Source organism: Octopus bimaculoides, chromosome 27 (genome assembly GCF_046866305.1).
Source record: "Octopus bimaculoides isolate indiv1 chromosome 27, ASM4686630v1, whole genome shotgun sequence".
Taxonomy (NCBI): Eukaryota; Metazoa; Mollusca; class Cephalopoda; order Octopoda; family Octopodidae; genus Octopus; species Octopus bimaculoides.
The window spans coordinates 9,489,947-9,503,574 of record NC_142954.1 but is presented as its reverse complement, the minus strand read 5'-3'; the positions used below and the strand labels follow the sequence as shown (position 1 = coordinate 9,503,574).

The window sequence follows — 13,628 nt, the reverse complement described above, 5'->3', positions numbered from 1 at the left end:
GTCTGAGACGAGGGAAAGTCGTAGGATTCAGTGAGATTGTCCAGAGTTTGTACGTATTGGAGTATCCTGTTTAATGGAGTCATTCGAAGTACGTCGTGTGAACATAGTGGTGTCTATCTGCCCTTCGTGAAATCTGTATATCCAACGTATAGAAGGATTAAAATATATATATAGTTCAAATTTCCAGGAAACAAAAGACGAAGACAGGTCTAGGAACAACAAGCAGGTGTATTAGTTTCACGCTCGGGAAAAATAGAAAAGTCACGCCCATAAATATATACGTCAATGCACGTATGTATTTATTTGTTTTGTGGATGTTTCTTATTTCTTTATTGCCCACAAGGGGCTAAACGCAGAGGGGACAAACAATGACAGACAAAGGGATTAAGTCGATTACATCGACCCCAGTGCGTAACAGGTACTTAATTTATCGACCCCGAAAGGATGAAAGGCAAAGTCGACTTCGGTGGAATTTGAACTCAGAACGTAACGGCAGACAAAATACCGCTAAGCATTTTGCCCGGCGTGCTAACGTTTCTGCCAGCTCGCCGCCTTTTGTGGACGTTTCTGAATGCTTATTATAGCAAACTTTAAAGAGTGAGTGGAGTTGACTTTGTAAGTTCGCCACTACAATCTGTTTGATAACACAGTTCTCGTTTATCAATTTTATTTGTAGCAAATTTAGAAGGTATCAATTGTTATGAACGATCGATGTATTTCTTTGAACATTTGCAGACATAGAAGATTTAATTACTCTTTGAAAATTGTTTATATTCTTCATTCCACTCGACAAGAACGTTGCTACTTACGAATAATCCTTATATAAAGTCTGAAAGCCAAATCATTACAGTTGTGGATATTCCACCCGTCAATGCATCGGAGTAACTCAGGAGAGTCAACGACCATCCTTTATAATGAAGGGTAGATTGAATCAAGGGGGAAAACAATCTGTCTAAGAGAAGAGAAAACCGTTAATTGAGGACCGGCAAACAATTAATACTCTTTTGTACACTAGAAAATATGACATGAAGATACTACAGTTTCGTCTACGGACATCTGATAATGAAAAATATATGCATATATCAGGTCATCCCATAAGTTCTGTCCGAATTTTGAATAAAGAAAACAAGTGATCAAATGTTATATTAAATTGAAATTTAATCATCAATGTACTTCCCTTGATTATCTATGACTTCCTTCCATTTATTTAATCCCATCAATGTAAAACTCTTTTGGTTTCAAAGCGAAGAACTCTGAAATGTCAGTTTCGACCTCCCCACTGCAAGCTCGCCATAAAATAGCTGTTTAGGTCTACGTTCATCCACCATTCGAACAATATGGCCAGGTCATCTCAATTTATTTTTCAGAATCATTGATGTAATTGAAGTGATGCCTGCAGATGCCAAGAAATTTGTGTATGGAGTAAAAAAAAAAGGGCCCATTTAATGTTTAAGACCATTTTGGTGGAATCGTTCTAACAATTAGAAATGTCTTTCATAACATGTCCACACACCCACACACACATAAATATAAACTTATTTTAAGCTAGAACGTTGTTGCATGTGACTTCGAAGTTTCGGCCACCTAAGCCATTGTTTGACGATTGACCACTCAAATTTATGGGAAGTTGTTTTTTTTAATAAGTGAAACTAAAAACAAACAATGTGTGTGTGTGTGTGTATGTATATATACACATATATATAAACATCAATGTGCGTGTATATTCATATGTGAGCATGAGTCATGTTTGTGTTTACCCGTAATTATTCATGCATGTTATAGCAAACGTTGTTTTAAAGAGAAACATAGGTGAGTGGAGCTGATTCTGCATCTTCGCCATTACAATATATTTGATAATACAGTTCTTTATTATCCACTTTATTCCTAGTAAATTTAGAAGACATCAATTGTTATAAAGGATCAAGGTATTTCTTTGAACATTAGCAGACATAGAAGATTTAATTACACACTGAAAATTGTTCATAGCCTTCATTCCACTCGACAAGAACGTTGCTACTTAAGGATAATCTTATGTAATGTCTGAAGACTAAATCTTTGCAGTTGCGAATTTTCATGTTCATAGTACATAATGAGAGAAGCATTTGTCAAACGAATGTCTCTTACGATAATATATTCCGTGAGATGAAAAATATTTCAAGCAGTTGTTTTACAATTAGCTTTAAAAATGCGTAACGCTCTTACAATGTTAGTGAAAATATACGGACCCTCATTTTCAAACGATTTATGAAAGTCAATGTTTCTTGTTGTTGGCACTCCGTCGCTTACGGCGTCTAGGGTTCCAGTTGATCCGATCAACAGAACAGCCTGCTTGTTAAATTAACGTGCAAGTGGCTGAGCGCTCCACAGACACGTGTACCCTTAACGGAGTTCTCGGGGATATTCAGCGTGACACAGTGTGACAAGGCTGACCCTTTGAATGACAGGCACAACAGAAACAGGAAGAAAGAGTGAGAGAAAGGTGTGGTGGGAGAGTACAGCAGGGTTCGCCACCATCCCCTGCCGGAGCCTCGTGGAACTTTTAGGCGTTTTCGCTCAATAAACACTCACAACGCCCGGTCTGGGAATCGAAACCACAATCCTATGACCGCGAGTCCGCTGCCCTAATCTCTGGGCCATTGCGCCTCCACAATATATATATACACACATACACATATTCTTCATACTTGTTTCAGTCATTTAACTGCGGCCATACTGGAGCACCGCCTCTAGTCGAGCAAATCGACCCGGAGACAATCTCTGTAAGCCTAGTACTTATTCTGTCGGTGTATTTTGCCGAACCGCTAAGTTACGGGGGACGCAAACACGTCCTGCATCGGTTGACAAGCTATGTTGGGGCGGGAGACAAATACACAAACACAAGCAAGTTTGACCTCGATGGAATTTGAACTCAGAACGTAAAGACGGACGAAACACCGCTAAGCATTTTGTCCGGATTGCTAACGTTTCTGCCAGTTCGCCGCCTGCCAACAAATTATTATTGTTAAGCTGAAACTGTTGCTAATGTAAAAAGAAATGGAAAGGTCAAACTATTTTTTTTCATTGTCTGAAAAAGCAACGTTTTGGACTTACGACACTTTTGCATATTATCAAGGTATATATATATATATATATGTATAATATAGTTATGTTTATGTAATACTCATAATTATGTAACTTTTAAACAAATAATTACTCGGCCACGTAAGTGCTTTTCGGTGAAACAAATGAATCACTGACATCTCAGCTATGTAAACATGTGTGTAGGCGTACATATTTAAACACACAATGGAACACTACAATCTAAACTAATGGATGTTAAAATAATTATCTAATTACAATTACTCCAGACATGAATTAATGTTACGTAGGTCTACTACTCATAAATGGAGAAAAAAAGTGATTAATTGTATGTTCGCTATGTATAATGGTTGTGTATATAACAAATATTTTTCCTGTAGAAAAACGGAACGAAATATGCGTCTGGTGGAACGAAATGCACCGAAGGAAGTGTAAAAAAAGATAATTGTGCGTTCATTTTCTCGCGTTGTAAATAATTATTTTTCGTAGTTATTATTTTACATTGCTGAATATATTAGTGTACGCGCAAATTGATTTTATTCTGCTTATATCTTTAAATGTATACACATACATACATACACACACGTATATATGTGTGTACAGATAGATAGATAGATAGATAGATAGATAGATAGATAGATAGATATACACACACATTATTGTGCGTATAAAATTGATACGGGCCAATGTATGCTCGAGAAATTGGTCACGTAAAATTTTGGTAAATATGTGCATAGTTATAATTTAGTGAAGGTGCCTGAGTTCGTTATTGACATCTTGGGCTCACGATTTTTGGTCATATTTCTTGCCCAGGAAACTCACTTTGTTTGTGAAAAAGGCTGTCCGTTTAACATCGAACTTCTCTACCGAAATGTGCTTGAGAACCTCCTGTTTTCTCATACTGTTCTCGATGTATCACTGAATCGAGATTAGAATTGTCAAGACACTAAGTCTATCCATATACACATAACCATCAAAAGCAGTTAAGTAATTTGTCATACATGCTACCAAATTATATTCATTTACTAATAATCTGAGGAAAAATGAAAATTAAACTATACTGTTTCATCACAATTGTGAAGATATTTAATCAATATTTCCCAAGTTTAATAATAATCAGAGTATGTAAACAGTGGCTTATATAGCATATGAGTTATCCGTCATATTTAGAGCAATTTCAACTCCTATATAACTTGGTTGCAAATTTTGTCACAAGTCCAGCTAGTTCGGAGGAGAAGGTAAGCTAATTTCACCGACCCAGAAAGAATAAATAGTAAACGTGACCCTGGTGGGATATGAATACCGTAATTAAAACCGGAAGAAATGTGGCTAAGCGTTTTCTCCGGCGTGGTTATGATTCTACCAGCTCGCCGTCCTAACACCTTCCTAGTTTATAGTTCAGACTGTTTCTGGGGAGTGATATCTTTTATAAGCTTATGGAAGGTAGTCATTCACAGTTAGTACGAAACACAGAATCAAAGGTTCCAAGCTAATTATCTCCTTAAGGCTGTTATTTATCCCATAAAAAGATAAAATTTGTCAGACACTTTGTCACTATCTCTGTTGACAGGCGAGAGCGAATCTTCACTATAGTTAGAAGGAATGTTTAGCTGACGAGCAGAAAAATAACCAAAAAAAAAAAACACTCAGTGACATGCAAAAATTCTGCGAGAGACGGAATACAGGGAGAAGAGATGGTTTCGGATAACCACAGGCGTTCGAATAGGTACCATAACACACTTAAAATTGACGATGATAAAGATGATGATGATGATGATAAAGATGACGACGACCACGACGATGATGATTAAGATGATGATGATGATATTGTGATAATCATGAGGATCATGACTATAATGATGTTGATATGCGTTGATGATCATAATAAGGACGATTAAGATGGCGAGGATAATGTTGATTATACGATGTTGAAGAAAAGGACGAGGACGATGATGACGACGACGATGATGACGACGACGATTATTGCGCTGAGGATCCCAATATTGATGATAACGATGCTGAAATTGGTGATGATGTACCATTAAAAAAACATCCACAAAACTCACAACGCAATATGTATTTTCAATAGAATTCATTTTAATTATATTCATAACAACTAATATAAATTTTTCTGCTTGTCAATATATCTAAATAATAAACTGCCTACAACTTCTTGCAATAATTCTAACCATCATTAAGAACTCATCGAAGGAATCCTTCATTAATTCCTGGAGCAATTATAATTTGATATTTATGGAATATCTGCAAGAATATATCGTGGTGCTCCTCAATATAATTAAATGTTAACTACACGCTTGGACCAAGTGAGAAAATATTATGATTGTATCATAATTAAATTATATTAAATATTAATAAAAAAGTTGATGTAATTTATATTACTTAATTAACGAGAATATAAATAATCAAACCTGATTTCTTCCCCTTGCCAAGATACAGGAACATGCGCGTGCACGTGCAGACCCATACACACTTGTACTCACACACAAACACTCACACACACAAGTATATGTTTATTGTTTTGGACAACCGAACTGAGGGTGATAGATAGACACTGAAGTCTGTTAACTTAAATATAACAATGTAATATATATACACAATAACACGTGCACACAAACACACACATACACACAGACATATGCATCTATATTTGTGTGTATATGTGTCTTTATATATGTATGAGTAAATATGCATGCATGTGCGTATGAGTGTATAGAAAGATAGATAGGTAGGCAGACAGACAGACAGACAGAAAGGAAGATATAGACAGGGTGATAGATAAATAGACTGAGAAACAGATTGGTAGTATAAGATAGACAGATAAATTATCAAGTAGATAGATATTTATATGCATAAGTTGAGAGACAGCTAGCAATCTAGATAGATAGCTAGACTGATGACTTAGATACATGGACAGGTTAACAGATATAGAAATACACACACACACATTCATAGCTAGCTAGATGCATAGAGAGATAGACAGAGAAAAAGAGAGAGAGATAGACAGAGAAAAAAAGAGAGAGAGAGTGATATGAAACATTACATGTTAGCCACCAGGAGGAACGGACGAAAACTGTTGAATCAGATCTCAAAATATGATGCCAGTAAATCGGAGGCGTGAAACTCAGTGTGACGTAGCATATTTTCACTTTTGATAAATATATTTTCACACATCATTTTCAATAACGAATAACCTAAATTCCTTTCTCCTTGTTTACACTGGCATATTCATTTTCATATACGTGTATGTTTATATATATATATATATATATATATATATATATATATATATATACAAGTGTATCTATATATATATATATACAAGTGTATCTATATATATATATATACAAGTGTATCTATATATATATATATATATATATATATATACAAGTGTATCTATATATATATATATACAAGTGTATCTATATATATATATATATATATATATATATATACAAGTGTATCTATATATATATATATACAAGTGTATCTATATATATATATATATATATATATATATACAAGTGTATCTATATATATATATATATATATATATATATATATATATATATATATATACAAGTGTATCTATATATATATATATATATATATATATATATATATACAAGTGTATCTATATATATATATATATATATATATATATATATATATACAAGTGTATATATATATACACAAGTGTATCTATATATATATATATACACAAGTGTATCTATATATATATATACACAAGTGTATCTATATATATATATATATATACAAGTGTATCTATATATATATATATATATATACAAGTGTATCTAATACAAGTATATATATATATATATATATATATATATACAAGTATATATATATATATATATATATATACAAGTATATATATATATATATATATATATATACAAGTATATATATATATATATATATATATATACAAGTATATATATATATATATATATATACAAGTATATATATATATATATATATATATACAAGTATATATATATATATATATATACAAGTATATATATATATATATATACAAGTATATATATATATATATATATATATATACAAGTATATATATATATATATATATACAAGTATATATATATATATATATATATACAAGTATATATATATATATATATATATATACAAGTGTATCTATATATATATATATATATATATATATATACAAGTGTATCTATATATATATATATATATATATATATATATATACAAGTGTATCTATATATATATATATATATATATATATATATATATATACAAGTGTATATATATATATATATATATATATATATATATATATACAAGTGTATATATATATATATATATATATATATATACAAGTGTATATATATATATATATATATATATATACAAGTGTATATATATATATATATATATATATATATACAAGTGTATATATATATATATATATATATATATACAAGTGTATCTCTATATATATATATATGTAGATATGAGTATATATGTGTGTTTATGTCATGTGTATTTTTTACGTATATATATATATATATATATATATATATATATGTGTATATAGATGTAACTATATTAATGTGTATATATATATATATATTTACATGTAACTATATATATATATATATATATATATATATATATATATATATATATATATATACATGCACTTATATATTACGCAACACCGTGTCTAGAAAATACCTATTAAGTCCATATAAGTGTGTAGTACCTCATACTTCATATATCATAGTATGTACTCATCCATTACATACATGATATTATAATTTCCTATCTATAATTAATTAAATCCTACACTGTATGATGTGTTATGTAATATTTCTCCAACATTAATTATCATCTGATAATAGAATCAGGATATTAGCTCTTATATAATCAACTTTTATTGAAGCAACACATGACGGTGTAATTGCACTGCGAAACTGATAAGAGATAACGTGATCACAGCCAACGCCATTTCGTTCTTTGAAATACGCGGTTTCTCTAATTGCCGAGGAATGGAAAACTACCGAAATTATGTTAGCGCTGAACTAGAACTGTAATCGTATGTGAATAACCTTTTATAGGGACTAAGACTGAGAGAGAGAGAGAGAGAAAGAGCGAGAGAGAGAGATTACGCGTATGCTTGTGTATGTGTGTTTTACTGAATATTTATACGTATGTGTTTTTGAAGCAGTCATGTATGCATGTATATGCTTATATTACGTACATGTTTTTTGCATCTATCTATGAGGGCATTTATACATGTCTTCGTATGAATGTAGGCATTCGTATGTATATATGTAGACGCGAGGCTATCAGTATATTAGCAGTGCATATAAGTTAATTCAAATATTTATGTACACACACACACACATACACATTATATATATATATATATACTTCATGCATGCAGCCACATTTGCAAAATATATCCTGGCGGTTTGACGAACCTGCGGTGATTTCAGATGCATTAAACTGTTATTAAATAATATATGCCAATCCCAATAAATGCGTCCAGTGCCACATTCTCCCACTCACCCGTACATATATATTTACCTAAACATATACATATATCTGCGAATGGTTTTGTTATACAGTGCCAAGTTTTACAATCGTGTAAATAACAATAATGGTATTTAGATAAGCCTAAAGCTTATAGCGATCACCAACGACTAAGAAAGTCTAATAATGGGGCATATATGACTTCGACAGAAAAAACTGGGCTTTTCATAAGCGTTGGACTCGAACATACATCCGTTTGTTAACGCAGCTATGTGTGTTACCATTACACCAGCGAATTAGCCACCCTATTTCGGATAAGTTTTAAAACTATGTCAGTTCCGGGTACAGCCCCACTGCGTGGCACCTTGGGCAAATATCTTCTGCTATATAGCCTCAGGCCGACCAAAATCTGTGAGTGGATTTAGTAGACGGAAACCGAAATAAGCCTGTCATATATATATATATATATATATATATATATACATACATGTGTGTGTGTATATATGTTTGCGTGTCTATGTTTGTCCCCCTCAACATCGCTTGACAACCGATGCTAGTGTGTTTACGTCTCCGTAACTTAGCGGTTCGGCAAAAGAGTCATAGAATAAGTTCTAGGCTTACAAAGACTAAGTCCTGGGCTCGATTTGCTCGAGTAAAGGCAGTACTCCAGCATGGCCACAGTCAAATGACTGAAGCAAGTCAAAGAGTAAAAGACAATAAATTATTTAAGGAATAAAGAATATATAAGAGTGGCTGTGTGGTAAGTAGCTTGCTTACCAACCACATGGTCCCGGGTTCAGTCCCACTGCGTGGCACCTTGGGCAAGTGTCTTCTATTATAGCCTCGGGCCAACCAAAGCCTTGTGAGTGGATTTGGTAGACGGAAACTGAAAGAAGCCTGTCGTATATATGTATATATATATATGTATGTGTGTATGTGTTTGTATATCTGTGTTTGTCCCCCCAAGATCGCTTGACAACCGATGCTGGTGTGTTTACGTCCCTGTAACTTAGCGGTTCGGCAAAAGAGACCGAAAGAATAAGTACCAGGCTTCCAAAGAATAAGTCCTGGGGTCGATTTGCTCGACTAAAGGCGGTGCTCCAGCATGGCCACAGTGAAAAGACTGAAAGAAGTAAAAGAGTAAAAGAGTATATAAAGATTATTCCGACGTACGAAAGCCAACAATATTAAGGAGAATCGAATAATCGAAGGTATACAAGATAAAATTGTCAAAAACAAGAGACAGGAAACGAATATGAAAACGACAATGCATAGAAATTGTAGTGACATATGGAATCTTGTTGCTATCATGCATAAGCTGGACACGGAAAGGACAAATACTTATAATGCTAAACGTTCGATAACATAACTTCAAAACGGTTTACATTATTACTGTCTCATTTCCGTTTTCGGTTGGGATACTCATTCGGTTACATGCATACGTGCGTATTTACTGGAGGCGTTTACATGTGTATTTACGTATGTGCAAGAATATGTAGGTGACTGTCTCTATTTGTAGGCATGTAACCATGTTTATAGCTATATAATGACATATATATATACATATATACATGCACACACATACACACATGTATATATGCATATATGGATGTGTGTTCTCCCATATACATACCTATACATTCACCATCAGACACATACGATCTCTCTCTCTAGAGAAATAGAGGGAGAGAGATATCATATATTCGCTCAGAATTGCGTACATTGCAACATATATTTACATGTATATCCATGTATGTGTGTATATATATATATATATATATATATATATATATATATGGGAGAATATACAACAAATATATATATATCTTTCTATCTGTCTCTCTATGTATCTCTAGCTATATCTTAGACATATACGCATACACATATATTCACACAAGCAAAGCAGGAATACTGAAATCTGTAGAGCTGAAAAAAAAATCAAAAAAAGTAAAGAATGGAAATCGAATATTGCCAAACAAGCTGAAGACATCCAGATGTAAATATTTGAACTTGCACAATCTACATAGTAAATATGCATTAGTGTCTCTTAGGAATGACCAGAAGATTGAGTGACGTATCGAGAGATCTATAGTTAGAGAGGGAAACAGGACGGATACATAGAGAAAACCAGGTCAAATACTAGCAACTTAAGACACGCACGAACATCGAGTGGCGCCTAATCACGTAGATACATATATATTTATATAATGTGTGTGTGTGTGTGTGTGTGTGTGTGTGTGTGTGTGTGTGTGTGTGTGTGTGTGTGTGTGTGTGTGTTTGTAGTATATATTGAGAAACAAAATTCAATACGTGCAGCAAAGTAAGTATATATTTCTATACTCATGAAACGAAGTGTAGATCTTGGGTCTAGATTTGCATATGTTGCTTTGCAGCGATGGGAAGACTACCATAGCAGAGTTACCCACTTACACCCGACTGTACAGAAACAACATGAAATGAAGTTGTTTTACTCAAGAACACAACTCGCAACCCGGTACGGGAATCGAACCCACGACCTAGCCATCATAAGCGCAACACCATAAACACTACGCAACGCACCTTCAATTGACTTATCAATTCAATCGACTTATACCCTCTCCCGAGCTTGCTGGTCCTGTTCCAAAATTTCTAAATAATATTTCACGTGTGTGTGTGTGTGTGTGTGTGTGTGTGTGTGTGTGTGTGTGTGTGTGTGTGTGTGTGTGTGTGTGTGTATATATATATATATATATATATATATACATATATTGAAAGAAAGAAATTGGAGAATTATGAATGTATAAATAATTTATTTGTATGATATAAAGATTTTGAATTTTTTTATACAAACAATACAAGTAAACTATAAATTGTAAAACTCAAAAATAATGGTAAACACCTGCCATAAACATTCATACATATATATTTCGATTCATGCCCGTAGGTGATACGTAATTCTAGGTATTTGGGTATGGTCATATGTTAAGAATTCGTATCATTTCCAAATATATAGGGCAGAATCTCGTCAGGGCTTTATGAGCTTATAGAAGAAAGGATGGAGACAAATTACTAGTACTTTTAATAAGTTAGACACTTTTTATAATACTTATGAATTTAACTAATGAGTTGTAGATGTTAGTAAAATACAATAAAGTATAATTAAATAACATATAAATAAAAGTAGAGAAATAAGATAAAAGGGATAAGAAATAAAAATAAGTAAGAAGTAAAGACAAATATAAATGATAATTAAAAGGTAATGACAAATATCAATGTATGTAATATATATATAAAGAGGAATAACTGCCAGGTAGATTCCTAATATACTAGAAGATGACCCTAAATGGTCAAACCATGGAGAAAATTGTTCTCAAGAAATTTCGGCAAACGCCAGAACGTAAGATTTGCAAGACAAAAGAAAAGATACATTACGTAAATGCCCGCAACTCTTCAGTGTGACGGTCTGGAAAATGTAATCCACAGAACTAATCATGAGACGTCCTTTCAAGAGAAGACATGCATAAAGTTGTACCAATTATACTTGGTGGGGGGCGGGGGTGCATTTCAAATGTCTTCGTTTTGGCGCGCCGAAGCCGGAAAGGACTCTGCAATTAATGAATTTCTGCAGCGAATTTACAGTTTAGAGAACATGGTTAATTAAAAATTAGATAATGAATGTAGAAATTGATATTAATTAAATTAATACTAATTTAAACACATTTTAATTTCAATCACCTTTTTAATCGCAGTTTATTTATTTATATTATTCTATTCTATTTTTAATCGATTTTTATTCTTATGTATAAAAATTTTGACTTCCCTCTACTAATTTGGTTTTGTGGTCTATGTTGTACTTCTTATATGTGGTCATTGGTGGGCTACGGCTTTTTGAGTCGATGACCTAACGGTTTTATTCTGCAATTAACTTTGTATACATGTATACATATACATGGATGTATGTATATCTATCTATCTATCTCTTTCTCTCTACGGAAAGACTCGTGCTAGACGCCGTCCAACTGAAGAATCCCATCCTAAATGTCTCAAGGAAACAGTGCAAGCGAGAGGTGGCGGGGTAATTGGGTGGACCGCGTTCAACAGCTTAGTTGTTGGTCCAGTTGTTAACGTTGATGGCAGAGGCAGACTAATCTATGTACGCTATCTGCAATTAGTAAACGAAAGTGTACTGCTATATTTAAATAATCAGATGCCACTGGGATTTATTTTAGAGCAATAATGCTGTTGTTATTGAGTGTCTCCGCAGAAACCGGATTTGAATCTAACAAAAAATTATGTTTGTAAAAGATTTCATGCTAAAAACACCAACAACTTTATCCCAATTATATAATTTCATTGAGGAATTATGACAGAACATTCTAAGTGATTTTTGCGCTCATTTGTTGAACTTTATTTCCTGGCGTTGTAAGGCCGTAACTGAAAATAATGGCAATAGAACTGGATACTAATGATAATTTTTTGTTCGTTGCTCATTTGTGTCGTAAATTTTCAATTAAAAAAAAAATATTGTTGGTACGGTCTTCAACTTATTTTGCTGACAATTTTTAATCGTTCGAATTAATTGCGCATTAAAATTATTCAAATTGTAGAAAGATATATAATGCCGGTAATCTTCGAGTTTAGGGGGATAAAAAAAATAAATAAAAATATTCAAGGGAAATAACTGAACGACTTACCAGTATTATCCGTTTTCTTCTAGCTGTTTATAAATAAATCACACCCTAACCCTAACGTCAATCAAATCACGTGTGTGATTTATTTATAAACAGAGATGTACGGAGTTACTTCCCTTGAATTTTTTTTTTAACCCTCTAAACTTGAAGATTACCTATAATGCCTATACCACCTAAAAAAGGAAAAAATTCTACATAAACTGTAGAAACTAAAATATGTTATCACTGTTTGGATATCAGTATATCAAAGAAAGAATAGAACTGTCATCGTCGGTCTTACACTTATTTTGGTCTTGAGCTGTATTTGGATGG

At 32.7% G+C, this 13,628-nt stretch overlaps 1 long non-coding RNA gene across 1 annotated transcript in view; it reads right to left on the bottom strand.

The window, feature by feature from the left end:
* The window catches only part of LOC149130846 (uncharacterized), a 75,184-nt gene extending 61,768 nt beyond the window's left edge, over window positions 1-13,416 (bottom strand). Inside the window, exon 1 of the long non-coding RNA XR_016238593.1 lies at window positions 12,058-13,416. This is a non-coding gene — a long non-coding RNA (uncharacterized LOC149130846). The remainder of the gene's footprint in view (window positions 1-12,057) is intronic.
* Between the last annotated feature and the right edge of the window lie 212 nt (window positions 13,417-13,628).